The sequence below is a fragment of the Emydura macquarii genome, unplaced genomic scaffold, assembly GCF_026122565.2.
Source record: "Emydura macquarii macquarii isolate MOO-44397 ecotype Brisbane River unplaced genomic scaffold, CSIRO-AGI_Emac_v2 contig_1451, whole genome shotgun sequence".
Lineage (NCBI taxonomy): Eukaryota > Metazoa > Chordata > Testudines > Chelidae > Emydura > Emydura macquarii.
Window position 1 is genome coordinate 12,667,139 of NW_027131588.1, and position 19,988 is coordinate 12,687,126.

Consider the following 19,988-nt stretch of genomic DNA (forward strand, 5'->3'; position numbering starts at 1 on the left):
ATGCTTTCAAATGTAGTTCTTATAAAGGCATAATGTATTTGTAACAATTACTATGCATCAGCTGGGGGCTTAGTCCAGCAAAGTGAGGAGCCCTAGTACACAACATTGATTGAGTGCCTTCAACTGATAGCAATGTCAATGGGAGATGAGGATGCTCCGTGCCTTGTAGGATAGGGCCCTAATATCTAAAACACTAATAATGCTCAATCTTCAAAACTATTTGGAGGTTCAGATTGGGAGAGCACCCAAAAGCGAAGAGGCACATATCTCTCTGTATGGCAACTGTTCCTGCACAGTCAGCAAAATAGGGATGGAAATCTCATGAGAACAGTGTTGCCTTTGATATTTCCACTACAAAAATGGTAATTCAGCACTTCAGCTTCTATCCCCAACCAAGCCAGCAGGTGACACAGAAGCTTCCCCCAAAAGTGAATCAATAAAAATTAACTGATTGGTAGGTACCAAAAAAAAACCAAAACCAAAAAAACAAACCCCACAACCAAACAAACCAACCACAGAATTTAGCTTCAAGTCCTTGTTTTATTAGAAGCACTTCACCTATCTCTGTGGATGCAACCAATAGCTGTTCCATAAAACCATTTTCTGTCTTTAGTGCTTACTGCTTAGGAGAATAACATAACTTTCGCTCCTCTGTTTTCCTGCTGTTTCAGAGTTGGGGTCTGATCCTGCTCAGTTATGCCATGAACTTCAATGGGAACAGGATCCCAAGTGCTCCTTTCAGAGGCAATACTTCAGAGAGCACCATATCTAGCATAGCACACTGTTGATTAGCAAGTGATGATTTTGGCCATCTAATGATAATTAGACTAAGTTCTTCAGGGCAGGGACTTTCTCTTATTGTGCACCTGCTCATAGCAAAATAGAGTCAGAACCCTGACTGGGGCCTCTAAGTTCTACTGCAACACAATTAGAAGGGGAAAGCAGTAGAGGGATTAAGAGTGGGGGCTTGGGAACATGGTCAGAATAAGATCAGGGAAGGCGATTGCAGGGGCTGTGTTTTGTGGGGGGTGACATGGAGCTCAGGGAGACCAATCACTGAACAGTCAAAGCAAACTGGAGAAACCTGTCTGTATAACAGCTCTACAGCTGCTGTGTTGAGACCACTGCCCATTATGCTGTTTAATGTCATCTCCACGTTTCCTCCCATTCCCAGTCTGGCTGCTTGTATCGAGTTGCTGTCTCTTATATTGTAATCTTTCTGGCGCAAGGATTGTCCTTTTTGTTCTCTTTGTACAAAGGCGAAGAAAGTGGGGTCCTGGTTCACAACTGGCGTTACTAGGTGCTACTACAATAAAAATAAATAGCTACTGCTATTACAGTGTTGCTGCTAACACGGTTCTTGAAACACACCCCAAACCAAGTGCTCATATAATCACTCAGTCTCCCACTGGTCAGTTGTGAGGCTCCATTTAATTCGGATCTAAAAAAGTCTGAGTCCCTGATGAAAGATTGTACAACAGTCCAGTCATGCACCCAGTGGACTACCCAGATGAGTCAGGGGGCATGGGTTGAACTCAAAGAATGAAGTATTATTACTACTCACCAAATTATTAACACTAGTCTAGACAATCATCTAGCATTTCATTGCAACAGTGTTTAACATTTTGGTGCAAGCTCAGAGATGGCCTCAGTTGCTTCTGTTCCATTGCATGTCCAGATTGCCAAGAGTGGGGGAAGGGAACATCGGAGAAGGATGAAAATGTAAAGTGGGGCTTACGTAGGAGAGAAGCTGCTAGTTCATAGATCGCAAATGCATTCACAATTGAGATAACATAGCAAACTGGAGTAGAACTCAGGGAGATAAGTTTGCACGACTGCAGAAGTCCAGCCTACCTGCATGCAGATTATCAGATAAATGAGTGACCCACTTATGCGGTCAGCCCTCAATCAGTTTCTTTTGATCACAGTGAGGTTCACATCACATAAATTTGTTTCTCGCTTGTTATATATCCTGTTTTTTTTCCAGGCATTTTTCCTCTGCCCAGTAAATGTGCACAATAGGCCACTGATGACTCAAGCTCTTAGGTGGCATTTATTAAAATGACCTTAGTTATGTGAATAAAAAATGATGGATCAGCCTCAAATTGGATGATTTGGATCACAAGTTGAAACAACATGTTTGGTTTCTTATTCCAACTTCCTTGATGAAGATGGCCAGCAACCATGCCAGAACAGTTTACCATCAGAATCCTAGAACTTCCTGCTTTGCATTAAGCTGGAATTATAAAATAATTAAATTATTCTCTTGGTATTTCACCATTTTTGCTTTCAAACACAAACCACAAAGGGTACAAATGCATAATTTTCTTGTGTTTTAAAATACTCTTTCAAATCTCAAAACCTATTCAGAAAGGAGAGCCTTGAGGCACAGGTATTGATCGCAGATCTTTGGAGTCACAGTCCAATTCCCAGCTCTGCCACAGAATCCCTATACGGTTGTGGGAAAGTCACTTCATCTCAGTTCCCCACCTGAAAACAGCAGTATTCATACTTCCTTTCTCCCACCCTTTGTCCTTTTGCATATTTAGATTGCAATCTCTTCAGGGCGGGGACCGCCTTTCACTAGGTGTATGTGCCAGCCCTAGCACAATGGGACTGCTACACTCTATTACACATAAATAACTCTGATGTCGTTTGGTCTGAATTTCAGACCTGAGTTCATGTAGCACTTTTTACACAAACCCATCACTAATTAAAAATATTTTTAGAAAAACATTCAAGATTATATGTCAAGTGCTTTATTCACCTTCAGTGAATACAAGTGGCTTTTCTTGACCAAAATGATAAACTCTTTGGGACAGAGACTGCATTAAGATAGGTTTGCATTAGAGGATGTGTTTGTATTGGCGCCCCAAGGTTCAGATCCTGGTTGCAGCCTCTGGTCACTCCTGCAATATAAATAATAATAACCAAATGGGATAATGGTAATGTTTTTTAAAAATTAAATACAGAGCACATAAAATATATGGTCAATCACCAGATGGCACAATTACAAATAACCCTACAAGTTTTTATTTAATTGACTATAGAGGTAGCTAAGTCTTGAAGTGCATAATGGTAGTTGTATAGCAGTTCTTCACAGAAGCTATTGTATACAACAAGCAAAGATAGTTCCTTGCCAGAATCTGATTGAATCAAGGTGCAGAGATGCTGCCTATGGGCTAAACTGATATAAGCTAATAAATACACTGCAAGATGTCAAAAGTTGTATAAGTGCAGAAGCCAGCAAAGAAAGGAAAATTGACCAGTGATGTCAATTTACACTAGCTGAGGACCAATATTTATGACCTCATATTGCATGTTCTGCATATTTGCCTGTCTTACAACATTCTGTGCAGTTGGACTGCGTAATTTTAGTATATTCCTTTGTCTCCACATCCTTCGAGATGACAAAAATATAAACCAAAATCCCATAAAAGAATAGATTACCTTATAATAGTCTTTTGTTAGTGGCATTAAAGTGATTGTAATCTTTATAAAGATTGCAATACATTTAGATAGCAAGACTTATTATCAAAGATATGTTAAATATCTGGGGCAGCAGATTAGCAAACTCAGAAGCCGTTATAAATGTTAAGCAATATGTAGTGTAAAAAGTGAATGTATTTGAGATACCAATTGTCTAAGAGTTTGTTACAGTAAAGGCTGATGTAGATCTTTAACCTCGGGTGCAGCAAACCTAATTATCTCTTGCAAGAATAGGCTGAATATGAACAAATGTAGTGTTCTTGCACTACAAAAGTATGCATTAGAAAATTAATCCTCTTACAAAGCAAGCTAAGTCAGGTTCCTACCTTTATTGAGGTCTAATTGCACGTGCAAAACAAATACCTTACCTCATTAGAATGGTGTTATATATGTATATTGGAATAAACAGATGATCCTAATACATTCTGAGAAGAGACTCTATCCAGTGTATCAGTAAAGTGTATATATTCAAGTATTTAACAGAGATCCAAATTCTGCCGAATACGTGCAGGTACAGTTCTTGCTGAATTCAATTGGGCGTTGGATGTGCATTGTGATATTCAGTTCTGTCTCAGAGCATGAAGTGTTTGTGAGAGCTCTCTTTATTCTGTGTTCAGTTCCAGCTGGGTGTTCCTAACAAGAGCTTCACAATGCCTGCCCTCTCTGAGAAGCTCAGCCCTTAAAAAGGCACACTCCCCAATATGACATACATATCTGATGGCTGAATCTGAATCACAGTACGTACATTACACCCAATATCCATGTTGTAGCTGCAACGGTCCTGGAGCATGAGAGAGACAAGGTGGGTGAGATAATATCTTTTATTGTACCCACTTCTGTTAGTGAGAGACACAAGCTTTCAAACTTACACAGAGTTCTTCTTCAGGTCTGGGAAACAGACTGTCACTGCTAAATACAAGATTGTTTAGCGTAAAGTAGTTAACACATTTCAAGGGACCATTCAAGGTGAAATGGCCCATTAACATCCTTCCAGTCATAGGAGGGCAGCTGGGGGTTTGTTGCAACAAATTGGTTGCAATAAACCATAAATCCAGAGCTTCTATTCAGTCTGTGATTTTTAGTGTCTAGCGAAGTTAGAAATTAGAGTTCCCAGGCTCGTCTTTTGAAAGTGTTGTGCAGGTTTCATTTGAGGATGAGGACCGACAGGTCAAATCTAGAGTGATCGCTCTGTGAAAAGTGTTCAGGTGATAGGGTGTTTTGGGGTTTTTTTTTTTTTAATCCTTTTTCTTTGAGAGTTCCTTTGAGAGCATGGTCAACTACACGGGTAAAACCAGACAATGACCATTGGTCCTCATCCTCAAAAGAAACCTGCACAACATTTTCAGAAGCTGATCCTGAAAACTCAAATTCATAATTTTGCTAGATGCTAAAAATCGGACTGAAGAGAGACACTGGATTTATGGCTTATTATAACAGTCTGTAACCCACTAACACCTCCTGCTACATTCCCCCCCTCTCCTTCCTATGACTGGAGAGGCCACTTCACCTTGAATGGTCCCTTGAAATGGATTAACTACTTTATGCTAAGCAATCTTGTATTTAGCAGTGACACCCCCAGTACGTTTCCCAGAAGGGAAGAAGAACTCTGTATAAGCTCAAAAGCTTGTTTCCTCTGACTAACGGAAAAGTTGGTCCAATGAAAGACATTACCTCACCTCCCTTCATTCACTAATATCCTGGGACTGACATAGCTACACCAACACTGCATGCTATAATTTTATTAACGCTCATTTAATCAGGACCACACTGTAGGTGTGGGGTACGGTTCCCTGTTAACTTAGCTCTTTCCTATCCTGGAGTCCAATCTCAGCAAACCTCAGGTTCAAGCCAAAGAGCAGTTTACACATCTGTGCTAAGATGGACAGACTCAGGAAGTCGGACACTGATACCCTGATTCTGCATACATGTGCTCAACCTTACTTAGCTGAGTAGCGCCACTGAAGATAATAAGGCCACACGACATCTTAAAGTTAAGCATATGTGTGTTTGCAGGCTTGAAGCCTTACTCCAACCCCTACAAGCAGGGCTGGATGAATAATGATTTTTTGGTTCACTGGCAAGACTGAATAACTGAAGAAAATTGTTTCAGACCAAACCAAACGTGAAATACTTCGGTGAATCAAAAAAATAAATATTGTTTGGGTTGAATTAAATAGTTTCATTTGTCCCAAAAAACACTTCATTTTGATTTTGACCACTTTAAATGGTTTTTAATTAAAAAAAAATTTAAAGGAAATTTTAAAACAAAAAGTCATTTTGAATTGCCCCTCCTCCTCAAAAAAAGTGAGATTTCATTTAGAAAATACCAAAACAAGATGGTTCAAATTTGGGGGAATTTTATATTTTTTAAACTTAAGCAATTTGGCCACATCAACACAAATTTAGAACATGTTTCAGTGTTGCTGAGTTTGCATTGTTCACTGAAAAAAGCTTAATGTCAAAAATTGCACCCAGCTCTAGCTACATGATACTACTCATTTCAAATATCTCATCACAGAAAAAAAAAGAGAAAAGTCTCTTTTGAAAGAGAAAGATAAAACCCCTCAGGTTTTACAAAGCCCGTATGCAAGCTTTTCTAGGGGAAAATCAACTATTTTTCTGAAAGAGGGAGACGAAGATATCAGTAATGGACAGACCCAGAAAAATGGCAATTGATTTGAAATAAGAAAACAGCCTCATCTATACGCAGAATAGAAAAAAAATTATTTCAAGCTATGGTAACAATCGTATCTCACCCAAGTAACACTTGAAAAACGTATTTGGAAAAGCCCTAGATGAGTGTTTCCCAACCAGTGTACCATCGGACCTGAGCAGGTGTGCTACGGAATTTTTTGAAAAACTTCTTGAAGAGTTCTGGACTGGCTCATGAATATTCATAAGTTCATTTTGAGACTATATGGTGGTGTGCCTCAAAATAATTAAAGATATCAAGGTGTGTCACGGCAGAAAAAAGGTTGGGAACCACTGACCTAGATACAGCTTTAAGACGTAACTTCAACTTTAAAAAAAAACCAAAAACCCGTCATCTGAACGGTTACTCACGGTTTGCACAGTTGCTTGACAGTCAATAGAACCTTCAATTTTAGACAAGCGGATGTCAGAGCATCAATTTTAGTTTCACGAATTGCTTTCACTTGTTTATATCATGGAAAGAATGTTTTCAATTTAATTCCCCAGGAGTTGCCACTTTTCAAAATGTCCTTCCCCATCTGCACATCCCACCCAACCCCATGCTGACCGACTTACTCTCTAGAATGTTTCAGTTCAAAGGGATGTAATAGTTCAACACATCAGAGTCTGCTGTTCCTTTTCCAAATCTGCCCACGTCTGACCTGACGATACTTTTTTTTGGTTGCTCCTGCTGTTCTGCTGCCTTTTAGAACTGTATCTGAATGAAAAGAGAGAATGTCTCAGTTTAGACTACCATTTTTGAAGTGACAAGTGAGAACTTCTGGAGATGTAGGGAAGCAAACTTCACAGTGTAACCACTTTACTTCCCACCCCATGCAATGAGGTCTAATGATTCTGACCCCAATTTTATCTCTCATTCATAACATGATATCTCTGCTAATCCAGTGATCCTTAGCACCATTTGTGCACTCTTGATTACATTCTATCATTGTTTATACCTATACTGTGGTGCAAGGGGTTGTATTCTAAATTACCCAAACCAAAAGGTAAATAGTCCAGCTCAGTTTGTTATAGAAAATTGTTTATAAAAATAAGCAAGTGTTGGAGACAGAAAGAATGATTCCAGCTGGACATGTTTACCCTAAAACTGTCCATATATGAAGTCACCAGGTAAATGTTTGGAGTTGGTCTCCCATTGTCCTGGCCTCAAAATATATCATGATCTGACAGATATTGTGAACCAGATATCATCACCACCCTCAATCATGTTTGACAAAAATCACAACCACCATCTAGCAAGTGAATCTCCTTTCCTGTCTGCTATTTTAAGGTCCTTTGTACTCAGATTTTACTGATTTTTACCAGAAATTTCCCAAGTTTTACAAAAACCATTATTTGGTATTAAAAGATTTTCACATGAAATGGGGAAGTGCTGGAACTTCCAGAGGAGGGAGCCACGTCAGGAGTACCGGAATAACTCAACCACAGGTGTATGTACTGTTAATCCCACACTCACGACATATACATTATCAGCATATCTATCAGATAACTATCTCCGCTATAAGAAAGACACCACCACTGCATATCCGTGCTATTAACATTCAAAGTAAATAAAAGTTAGATAACTACTTTTCAGGCTAAAATGGTCTAAAGAAGAGAACTGTATCCAACTACCTTTCAAAATAATGATTTTTAAACACAGAAGAGAATTATATTTACCCAGATCTTTACCCCAAAAACCCGGAGGTTAATTTTTGCACTAATTTTCACCCATTTTTATTTTTTGTGGTTAACATTTCCTGGGAATTTTAAACCAATTTAGAGCTGAAAATGAAGGGCCTTAGCTATTTTCCTTTCTCCACCTTCCTTCACCTCTTAGCTATCCTTCTTTTGTATGCCTTCTGCCTAGTAATTATCTGGCTCGACCAGCCAAGATTACTCTGCCTTTTGCATTGGTGTAAGTGACTACAGAAGGAGCAGGAAAACAGAAGGGGGATGGAGGGAAAAGCCATGCCCAATGTCTTAACATTGGTTGTAAAAGTTTTTCAGGATTTGGACTGGTAGACAAGATAGTACCCTGTGCTCATGATTTTCCCAGAAGCTAGTTTGGAAGCAAGAAAGAAGCTGCGTTTTCGGTTTGCACGATTGCTTGCTCTCCTGTGGCAGGTACCCATCTTGTTTTATCTTGAAAAGAGTGAGCTGATTTTAACAATTCTCACTCTCCTCCTGCCCCCAATTAAACACATTTAGTAACTTCAGATTTTCAGTCAAAGCTTCCGTCCCTCCCCCCACAGGAGACTCTATGCAAAGATTAAGCAAAATTGTTCAAATGAAAAGTTTAGTTAGCCTTGTGAATTTCAAATAATTTAAGTGTTTCTCCTTTTTTTTTTTTTATTAATTGTTTTTAATGGTAGTGGTTATAGCGGGAGTAAACTAGCAAAAATCTGATTCAAAACCTTGAACGACACTTAAGTCGTTAAAGTTGTAGCAATCAAACAAGGTTTTTAGAACACTGTTTGGGTTTAAGACTCCCCTCTCTCAGGAGTACAACAGTGTTAAGCTATTGAAACCAAGTCAGTAAACAGTTTACAAGCATATGGTTGGAGAGATTAGTTTCTCCTTAATTGTCAATGTCAATGGCTTGGCAGATTTATAGAAGACTCCGCAGAATGATCGTACTTGTGAGATTACTAAGTATGATGGCAAAAAGGCTATGATGGACTTCTTTGGTCTTAAATTATAACAGGAGACTGGCAACTGAGAAACAGAAGTTCCTAAAAAAGCAACAAAAATTACTGCATGATTCAACGGTTTTGTACTTGAAATTGAAACAGGGGATTAACGCTTACAAAATGCCAATCACTATTTACTTTGAAACTCTCATCCCCAGGGTTGACAGCTGTCATAACAACTGCAGTTCAGTTCTTCCTAAACTGGTTTCTCATAAGGCATGGGTGTAAACCATGAGACATTTGCTTAGCAAAAGAAAGATTGTTGTGAACAATCTACTTTTGTTCCCTTCCCCGCCCCAACGTCTGTAGGAAAGTCTGTGTAAAACCCTTGTTATAGGGGCCACTAGAAAAGATACGGGCTATCCAGGGGTTATTTATCTGACATAGGATTACTTAATTTCAACACATTAAATGTTATTTCTGACACTGCATCTGTATTCTACATGTACAAGTTGTGGTGGACATGACATACCAGGGTGCAATCCAGACTAATGAGTAGCTGCATCATCCCTGCCCTGCAACCTTGGGTGCCTTACAATGCCTTGCTGGTAGTAGCTGCCACCTGGGACATTCACAGACAGCTTTCTAGCATGCAAGCCACACCCTGAGTGTCTATGTGGAACTTCCTGCAGCCTGCCAGTTGCACTTGAGTTATACTCTGGTTCTCACCAGCCTTAATTATTGCTGTAGGGTGATCCCCACACACTCCCAGTCCCAGATTTTTCCCCAAAAATATGTATCTTGTAGCACCCAGCTCTCTCTCTCTTGGATGGTCCAAATATTTTAAATCCGTTATTCCTTAAAGGAAATAAGCACACATCTCGATACCCTAAATGGAGTTAGCCAGACACTAACTTAAAACCAACTGGGTTAGATGAAACAATGAAACAAGTTTATTAACTACAAAGAGAGATTTTAAGTGTGTACAAGCAATGAGGCATGAAAGTCAAAAATGGTTACAAGAAAAATAAAGATGTATCACTTTTTAGTGCCTAGTTTAACAAAATTATATCAGATTCAAAGCAACGTTTCTCACCACAGGCTTCCAACAGCATCAGTGACCAAACTTTCAAGTCAGGAACCCTCCCCAGAGTCCAACAATTGTTTCCTTTGTCTTGTCAGGTGCCGAGAGTGAGATGGGCAGGGAGAGAAAGGGGCATCTTGTAGTGTTTTTAAGTCCCTCTTTGAAAAACATTTCAAGTAGAGAAGCAGGAGTTGCTCTAATAATTTAATTAATTAATCCATCCCAACGAGTGGCAGCAGTTATGTTAGTGGGACATAGCGCTGTCCAATTGATTTAACTTATGTCACTCAAGGTGGTGGCTTATTTACCCCCCAGATCAACGTAAGTTATACCATCCTAAGTGGTAATGTACACATATACTTAGCTAAGGTGCATATCCTTGTCCCTGGCCTCCTTTCTTGCCAAAGAATGGCCATTTGGTAGGTAAGGGTCTCTCAGCTTTGATGACACCAGGCTGGGGTGTCAACTTACCTTTTGTTTTCAAGAAACTGGTTTAGCCACTACCCAGACTTATCTGTGAATCACACTTCATTAGTGATTGCAGCTTATGTTCATAACTTTACACATAATGCTGCTCCATGCATTGTATTATATTACTGATCAGCAAATTATGAGTTTTCAAATGATAACTCAACGTGTGCCTTGTAGAAAGATCACAATAGTGTGTATGGTGTGAATACAGGGGTGCATTCCACCACAGTAGAAAACACTCCAATTTCTCAACACAGGTCCTTAAATTTGAAAAGTAAAAGTGCTCTATCTATTGTAGTGAGCTGAGAGCAGCAGAGACTGCAGGAAGTACTAGCAATACACTGGCCAGGTCAGCAAAATCTGCTCAGCATGATGAAGCAAATATATTTTTCCCCCCACTATAAAATTTCTTTGGCTCTGAGGTATTTACTGGCAATTGTTCTTTGTTTTGTTTTTAAAGAAGTAGAGAAAGTAATTTTAATTGTTCAAGGGTTGCCTAAATTAGTTAAAAAACCTAAATATATCTCCTACATGAGATGTTATAAGCCATGCCCCACATCATCATCAATCCCCCTCCCTCGAATGTCTCTTCCCTATTATGCCCATGCCAAACAATTTCAAAGACTTCCTCTTCCTGTCACCAAACGTCAACTCACCAAGATTGGGTTTGACATCTCTAATGCGCTTCGTTATGGCAATTTTGCCTTGTGATCACCAACTCCTATTTCAGATCCAATTGTTCTTTTACACACACATTTCCTCAGATTTCCTGCTATCCCCACCAAACACCCTACCCCTGTATTGAGAAAAGACTTGAGTAGTTGACAGCATCATAAAATTGTCCATCAGTGTGTGTGGCTGAATGACAGCCAGTCAGACTGCCAAGTGCACACATACAGAGACAAGGAAAGGAGTGGAGGGTTGGAGAATGATTTCAGGACATGTTCTTATTCAAGCATGGTGGCTCATTTTTTTAAGGTCAGGATTTGGATAATGTTTGACCTTCCATTTCTTGAGCTAACTCCACATCATCAGACTTCCTCCTATTTCCTCCCTGAAGGAAAATGAAAAGACAGCCAACTCCCTCCACATGGTAGCTTCCTAACACAGATCAAATTTAAAGACAATACGTGTCATGCCATCTGCATTTAAGCTGGGAGAGTTTTACTTAGGTCTTGTCCTTTTTTTGTTGGGAAAGTTTTAAATTTGCAGTCACCTGAAACACAGAAAAATACCCTGTGAGCAACTGGAAGCAGTAGGCACCAGAAAAAAAAAGTTGGAATTATCTGTGAGCTACAATCCCAGAAGAGAAAGAGGTCAGATGTGATGCCATCCAGTGAAATGTTTTCAGTCTTTTAATAGCATTGAGGCCACAGAGCACTGAGAAATGCTTCTTGATAGCCACACTTCTCCCTATATAAAAGCATGGAAAGCCATTGGGCAGGCACCCAGAAAAGCATTGGAGAGAGGACACCATCAAAAAGTCAAACTCCACATCTGTTAAAGCAGCTCCAAGGGCAACAATCGGTGGTGCATGACTAATTTCTTCTGACTCACAAAAATCACCATTTCAGATGTAATGCTCCTGCCATGCTCAGCAACGGGCAGCAAGTCTAGATAGAGCTGCTCAAGTGATATTAGGCAATTCCTTCTTTCCAGGGTGGTGGTGAATTTTGCAGTATAAATTCTATACTTATTTTTTCCATTAGCCACTCAGCATAAAGAATTAAGTAAATTTGCCACTATATTTTTTCAGCCCTAATTCTGCAGCCTTTTGAAACATTCACCCCAAATTGGTTTAGAGACTGAAGACCAGACATGGACTGGAGATTAAGTAGTCACTGACTTCACTGGATCTGCAACACTGTCTTTCCCCAGACCTGAAATTAGCCTTATTGATATTCCTAATGCATTAACACTGAGGAACACTTATTGAAACAGGCACTGTACAAACTAAATGCACAAAGATCCCATGCCCCAGATAAGTCAATCTAGCATTTAGAAAGATCACAGCAGGTGAACACACAAACAAATGTATGATGAGAATCGTGATGGATGGAAGACAAGGTTACAGCATAAAGGTTTATCTATGGGTGTACAGGTGCATTTGCCAAGTAGATAATTATAACCGTCTCAATAGTCTCATGTGGCCACAGTCTAATGAATGTTGGTTACCCATTTTATAGAGTTAGTTGAAAATTTGCATGTCTGGGACAGATTTTGCCTCTAGGAAATATATTTGTAAAAATATAATCCCTGTTATTATAATTAGCATTTTGTTTTAAAGCAACGGCTCTCAACCTTTCTAGATTACTGCACCCCTTTCAGGAGTCTGATTAAGTCTTGCATACTCCCAACATTCACCTCACTTAAAAACTACTTGCTTACAAAATAAGACACAAAAATGCAAAAAAGTGTCACAGCACACTATTACTGAAAAATTGCTTACTTCATTTTTACCATACAATTATAAAATAAGTCAACTGAAATATAAATATTGTACTTGCATTTCAGTGTATAGTACATAGAACAGTATATACAAGTCATTGTCTGTATGCAATTCTAGTTTGTACTGGCTTCATTAGTGCCTTTTATGTAGCCTGTTGTAAAACTAGACAAATATCCAGATGAGTTTATGTATCCTCTGGAAGATCTCTGGATACACCCAGGTGTACGTGTACCCCTGGTTGAGAACCACAGTTTTAAACCACATGAGTAAGGGGTTTTTTTCCCAGCAAACTGAAGAAAGTAATTTGCAAAAAAACCTTAACTCTTATTTAAGAGACTGTGGACACTGAACAGTTTTAATTGGTCAGTAAAGCACTATGCACACTTGTTTGTATAGTATAAATAAGGATATATCTTTGCAAAGAATTCTGCCTTATTGTAGAAAGCTCTTAAACCTTTAGCTCAGTATATGATTGCAGTAAAGAGTATTGTGCATAAGCAAAGATATACAGTGTGAATCACAAGATGCGGTGTTTAGTATTATCTGGATATCAACCAAAAGTGTCCAAAATTGTGAGGCAGACTGATTAAGTAGTTCCAGGCAAATGGTGTATTGTAGTGATTGATTCAAGTGCGTGAAATCTTGCATCTTGGTAGAACTTTAAAGATTTGTAGAAAATTGGGGGTGGAAGGGGGGAGAAGGAGATTATAGGAGCATTCCCTCCCTCCCCCTTAAGAATTCTTTAGCATTTTTAATCAACATTTTACATAAAAGTCTGTAAATGTTCTGCAGAACTTCTACAGGCTTTTCTGTCTCCAGAAATTTCATAGGAAAATTCTAACTTTTTGACTTCCTATTAACTTGAGTGCCCTTTAGATCTGGTCTTAAAACAAGAGTCTTGAAGCCAGAACCTAACTGTCTATATCAGATGGCCATACACTGCAGTAGGCATGCTAGACCTTTAGCACAGTCTCTGGGGACTGGTCTACACAAAGTGTTAGCAACATAACTATGTTAGTTTGGAATAGGTGCTTTTGCTTGGCATTTATCCCGATACATATCCTAGTACAATTGCAGGTATACTGGTATAAAGGTGCTTTTATACCCGTATAGCTTATTTCAGTTCCTGAATAAGAATAAATACTATTCTTTATACCACTGTAACTGCATCCATACTAGAGGTGGGACTGCCACCTTAACTGTGCTAGTATAGTTACAACAGCAAATCATTTGATTGTAGATAAGGTCTTGGATTCATTTTCTGTTTCCAAAAGGCCAGTTCCTGAGATTTACTAAAGTTACTGTTGGTGCTCAGCACTTCAGTATTTGGTCCATAAGACTTTTATGGATGACTTGCTCTTGCAATGCATTGCACTGAAATGAGGTATATCCATTACTGGCTTTCAATGTGTTTATAAATGGAGGAACTAGTCCTGCAAACGCATACCTATTTAATTTTACAATGGAACCACTCATACTGTGAAAAGTAAACACATGCATAGGTCTCTGCAGAATCAGGATCTAAGGTAATATATTATTATCGACAATGGCGTCTCCTAGCGCAGTTGGTTTTAGTTTCTTGTTTAACAAGATTCAGATGCAAAATAAGGGGACAGCACCAAGACAACCACCAGTACAACTTGTAAAAAGTAACCTTATCAGGAGCCTAGAGCAAAGTAGTCACCCTCTAACATCATAGCAGCTGGCAGCGGCAGATGTTTTCAGCAGCTTAGTGAAAGGAACAATAAAAGGGCTGTAGCTCAGTTGAAAGCCTGTGCTTTCTTTCATTGGTTTAACTGCATGCAGATGTACTGAATGGAAATCTTAAAATTCACAGCTAAAAATCAAAACACCAGATGGCCTCATAATTGGATCATCCCATTTTCCCAAAGCACGCCAGGCCCTTTGGCGGATGAAGTCAGGTGTTATAAATAGATATATACTTATTTGTACTCAGTGCTGGTCCATGAGTTTTGTTCTTCTTGCTGACATGACAATTTACAATATTTAAATAAATTAATTTGGGGGACATCTCCTCTCGGGCTTTATTCAAGCTGATTGACATCTTACTCTGCAAGTAGTTCCATTGACTGAATGCTACTCAGCGTTAAGAGTATGAGAACCTGCCCCTAAATACTTGGTTAAAAAAAGTGATGGCATTTTTTGTTTTAAATGTTATTTAAAGATAAAAATGTAAATGGGCTTTTATAGTACAGTTTTCTTTTCAATCTGAGCACAGAACCCATTTTACAAACTCTGGATTGAAATATATCAGATGAGCTATGCCAAGTAACTTCAGTAACTCAGCCAGAGGTTAGGGGTCATTTACAGGAGTGGGTGGGTGAGGTTCTGTGATGTGCAACATGCAGGAGGTCAGATTAGTTCATGATGATCCCTTCTGACCGTCAAGTCTATAAGTGCTAAAGGTAAAGATTAAACTAAACATCAACTCAAATTTTGCTTAGCACACAAAATAGGATATTTTTATTTCCATTTGGAACAAACATTTCATTAAAAACACCACTACATTAGGTGCACCTTTTGAGTTCATAAATCATTCTATGCAGCTCAGTGGATTGAATTAACTCTGGACTGAAATTTTTAAAACATTAAGTCAATGGGAGACAGCTACTTTGCTGGGAGTTGTTCTTAGTTTCAAAGCAACTAATATAGTCAACATTTTAAAATATAAGGCCCAATCCTGCCAAAAAAATTGTGCATGCCCAGATGTAGTGAAGAATTCTGTGCGTGTGTGCAAGTCTTCCCAGGATCAAAGGTTAAATGAGATCAAGAAAAAAAAAAACACTGATTTGGGGGTTTGTGACGACTGAGTTGTAACTGTCAGACACTCAGGATGTCATTCTGTGCTGCACCAGTCCTTTTAATGACCACTGCTGATTATGCGGTTGTGTTAATATCATCATTATTAAACATTATTACTTATACAACATTATATTGCAAACTCTTTGGAGGACTGACTGTGTGTTTAAATGTACAGTACAAGGCCCCAAGTCTTGGTTCAGGTCTTAAGCTGCTGCTCGAATACAAATGAATAAATTAATACATATCACCGTTAACAGATGCCACCCCTACTTCATTACTGAAATGCTAAAAGTTAAAGAAGTGGCCAGATTTAACTTTACTACCTGAATCTGTAAGGGTGGGAGATTTGTGGAATATTCCTGCCCCAATTCAAGTGCTCTCACCTTTCTCCTGGGGAGATTCCCCCCTCTCTATTTCACAGCTTCTTAGTTTTTCTGATTGGTGGGTTTTGTGTTCACTTGCCTGCATCTTTCTAGCAAAGGAAGTAAATAGTACTTAAATCTATAAGATGCAGAAGTTGATTTGATGCTTTATTGGACTTGGATTCATCACCACATCCACAAACCATACGTTTTTCCATCTACTCAAACTAAATATAACTGCAATACGTGGGCAATGAATAGACTTTGAGGCTCTGGTCTAAGAAGACTGTAGGACGCGCTGCTCCAGCACTGAACTCTGTAGAAAGCTTTAGGAACTGGTATTCAACTGTAGGGAATGGATTTGGTGGCACTTTCTCACACATAGGGTGTCTTCACAGCAACATTCTAGAGTCTTATTTGTAGGTCCATAGGCCGTTTCAAGGCCTCCTCTGTGATTTTCATGGATACCAGTGTGCTGGCACTGGGGACTTTAAACTCTGCTCCCACCTCTAGACCACTGCAGTCTGAAGCTTAGTCCATTACTGTTTTATACTACATATTTTCCTGATTCTGCAATGCCAATGCTGGCACTAATCATTATTATTCTCATTGCTGTCTATACACTCTCCATAAAAGAAGTTTGCTATTGGTATTCTGTTAGCCCTTACAAGCTGGAGCTAAAATAAATATCTGGCAGTGGAGTAATTATTTGAAATCCTATGTATAATTTATTAAACAAATCCATAATGACTGCTTCTAAAAAATTAGTGAAAGATGAAATATGTTTTGACAGCTGTCAGTCCAGAATGTTAAAGTGTTATAGTTTTGAAACTTTTAGGCTGACAATCTAACAGTCTTTTCCCAGCTCTTTTGCAAGGGACTAAAATACAGCTTGAAATTATATTTCATTTTCCAGTATCTGATCATATAATAAAAATCACAATCACAGAATCTTCAGAGGTCTCTAGGAGGTGAAATTCCAACTCTATTGAAATTAATGGCTAAACTCTCATTGACTTCAATAGGACCAGGATTTCACCCTAGGATTCCAGCTAGTTAGCATAGGGAAAGTTTAATAGATTGTTTTCCCCAGATATATTGTGACACAGATACTCACTCAGAAATTATGAAAGAAACTTAGGGGTCGTAGTGCACAATAGATTAGACACAAGTTAGGAACGAAAGGTGGTTAAGATTTTTCAAATGAAAAATATTGCATTAAAAATTGCCTGTTTTAAAAACATGCCAATTTTCATTAAACTGTTCATCCCCCCCAAATTTTTTTCCCCCATTTTCAATATCTTCCCCTCCCGACAAAGAGGGCAAAGTGGATAAAGGGGGAAAACAAAAAAAAGCAACACAAAAAAAAATAAAATCACAGAATTTAAAGTATGAAAGTTTCAAGATCAGTTTCACACAAGTGAAAAATTTCTCCTGTTTGAAACCTGTGAAATGAAAACTCATTGCCATTTTTCACTCAACTCAATACAAAACATGATAGAGCAGCAAATAAATAAGAAGTTAATGTGATTTAAAGATATTTATGAAAAGAATCATGTCATGCATCAGATCATGTATGCACAGTCCCTCTTGATATGGCTCTGGTAGGATGAAGCCTAGAACATTGCTGTGTTCCGGCTACACATTATTATTAGTACGATATTGAAGAAGTGGAGGGGGAGTCAGAAGAGAAAAACATTGATGAGGTTGCTGGAGGGAATGACTCAAGATTGCTCAAGTAGTAGCAGTCTTTGTTCCCATCCTGAAGGTTCAAGCCCTACTGCTGCTGTTTGATGGGAGGATTCTTGATTACCACGTAAAAGTACCTTCATGGTGAGAAAATACCAGATACTAAAGGGTTCTTTAGTTTAGCAGAGAAAGTTATAACAAGAAGCAATGGCTGGATGTTAAAGACAGACAAATTCAAGTTAGAAACAAAACAAACTAACTACCAAGGGAAGGGGTGGATTTCCCACCTTATGAAAATCTTCACATCAAGACTAGATAGATGTCTTTACTGCAGATACATTTCTGTCAAACAAGTTAACAGGCTCAGTACAGGAGTAACTGGATGAAATTTTAGTGTGGGAGTTATGCAGTGTGTCGGACTAGATTATCTTTGGATCCCTTACGTGAATCTATGAAAAGAGGGAAGATGAAAAGGCCTAGAAATGTATAGCTTGATTAAGATAAGGAGTCATGAGACAAGTCTACAAAAATTTCAAAGGTGTAAACATCAAGCAAGGAGAAGAGTGTGTTTCTTTCTCTCTTTTTTTTTTATTATTAAAATGAGCAGGAGTGGAGCCACACATAGCTAAGACTTTATCTATTTCTTGTGTTGTTTTTGTTATATGACCTTTCCTAGTTACTGACTGTTGAGAAACAGCTCTTCTGCCATCACTAGGTATTTCTGAGCCAGTGAGGTGTCTAAGCAGCTCAGCATTGAAGAATCATGCCCTCATGCTTGAGGGCACAAGCCAACCGGTAACTAATGGGGGTTAGCAAAAAATTTTCCCTGGGAGAGAGTTCATTGCACATCGGGTCAATTTTTCTTAATGGAACAGTCATCTATCAGAAAATGTTTATTCAATTGAACTTAAATGTTTTGATGGAGAACAGGCAAGAAGGCAGGCTGGCCAGCCTGCTTCCCTGCCAACCAACGAGCCAGCCAGCAGTCTGACAAGCTGCATGGCAGCCTGCCTGGTGGGGATTTTGCTCTTCAGGGACCTGTCCTTAGTTCCTAAGTGGGGAAGAAATAGATCTGTCTTAGTTCTCCAGTAATGGCATTTTTTTTAAATTCTCCTATGAAATTTGTTGACTTTTTCCTCATGAATTGGAATGAAATTCTCTTTTTATGGGCAGGAACTGCCTTTTCCAGCTATCACTCATTTGTTGACTTTCCTCTGAACTACCTGGTGTTGGCTACCTTTGGAGAAGGGATCCTGTTCTAGAAAGAACACTGGTTTGATTCAGAATGGCAGATCCTATGTTCCGATGATTGGCCATTCAGCCAGGAACCACTGCAAGCTTTTCTTGGATGACCTTGGCATGGGTGTTCCAGCCTCCCACTGTTGGGGGAAAAAAGGTGATTAGGACAGATTATAGGCCTGAATTTTCAGACCAGCATAGGCCAACTCTCCCTTTTTACATCATCAATTATGTAAGGATAAGTAACAATAGGTCAAATTACTTGACTACACCCTTTTAGGTCATTAAGGCTTCATCTACTCATGGAGATAGGATTGTGATTCCCAGCACAAGTAGATATACTAGTACTAGCTCCCATCAAGTTAGTGCACTAAAAATAGTAAGGTAGCTGCAGTAGCACCAGCAGTTGCAAGCAGTGGCATAGGCTAGTCACCTGAGTACAAACCCACCTGGAGCCTCGGGGTACAGACTCGGAACAGTCATGCACCATAATAGTGATGTACTACCATGGCACTGCCTAGGCACCCCTGAGTGGGCAGATTAGAATCTTAACTGTATCATTTCCTTACCATTTAAATGCTTAACCTTGCAACCTTCATGTGCTTTTAATGTAGCTGTTGTGATGGAATTAATCAATGCATCCTATGAATAGGAGTTTCGGAATAAGGAATTAATATTGTTTAAAAGGGAAATTTAAAAAAAACACCGCAGGGTTTAAGGAAGCGAGACAGCTGCTATTCTAACTTTTATGAAAGTAGTAATAGGTTTGCTTTTTCAATCAACATTTCATGGGTCTGTATGGTTGTTTTTTTGTGTTTTTTTTTTTTAATTTTTAGGCACTAACATATAGCTACAACAGAAAAATTTTAAAAAATACTCTGTGATATATAAATATGATATTCCAGATGAGAAAATTAGTTTTAAGCCAGTCTTTACCATGTTCCTTTTTTCCTTGTAAACCTGATGTTTCTTGAGCTTTTTAAGAGATGTAAAATATCTCTGTGGCCATAACATCTGATAAATGAGCTGCCACACAAAGAGGCACATGGGCCAGAATA

The 19,988-nt window shown here is 38.8% G+C and overlaps 1 long non-coding RNA gene across 16 annotated transcripts in view; it reads right to left on the reverse strand.

The window, feature by feature from the left end:
• Positions 1-2,103: 2,103 nt before the first annotated feature.
• Positions 2,104-19,988, reverse strand: part of LOC137156547 (uncharacterized) — a 107,370-nt gene continuing 89,485 nt past the window's right edge. For 15 of the 16 annotated variants that reach the window (XR_010920803.1, XR_010920802.1, XR_010920800.1 and 12 more), the window contains 2 exons: positions 6,757-6,898; positions 2,743-2,909 (listed from right to left, as the gene is read on the reverse strand). This is a non-coding gene — a long non-coding RNA (uncharacterized lncRNA). Of the gene's footprint in view, positions 2,237-2,742; positions 2,910-6,756; positions 6,899-19,988 lie in introns of those variants that run through there. The other variant, XR_010920797.1, reaches the window with a different exon arrangement.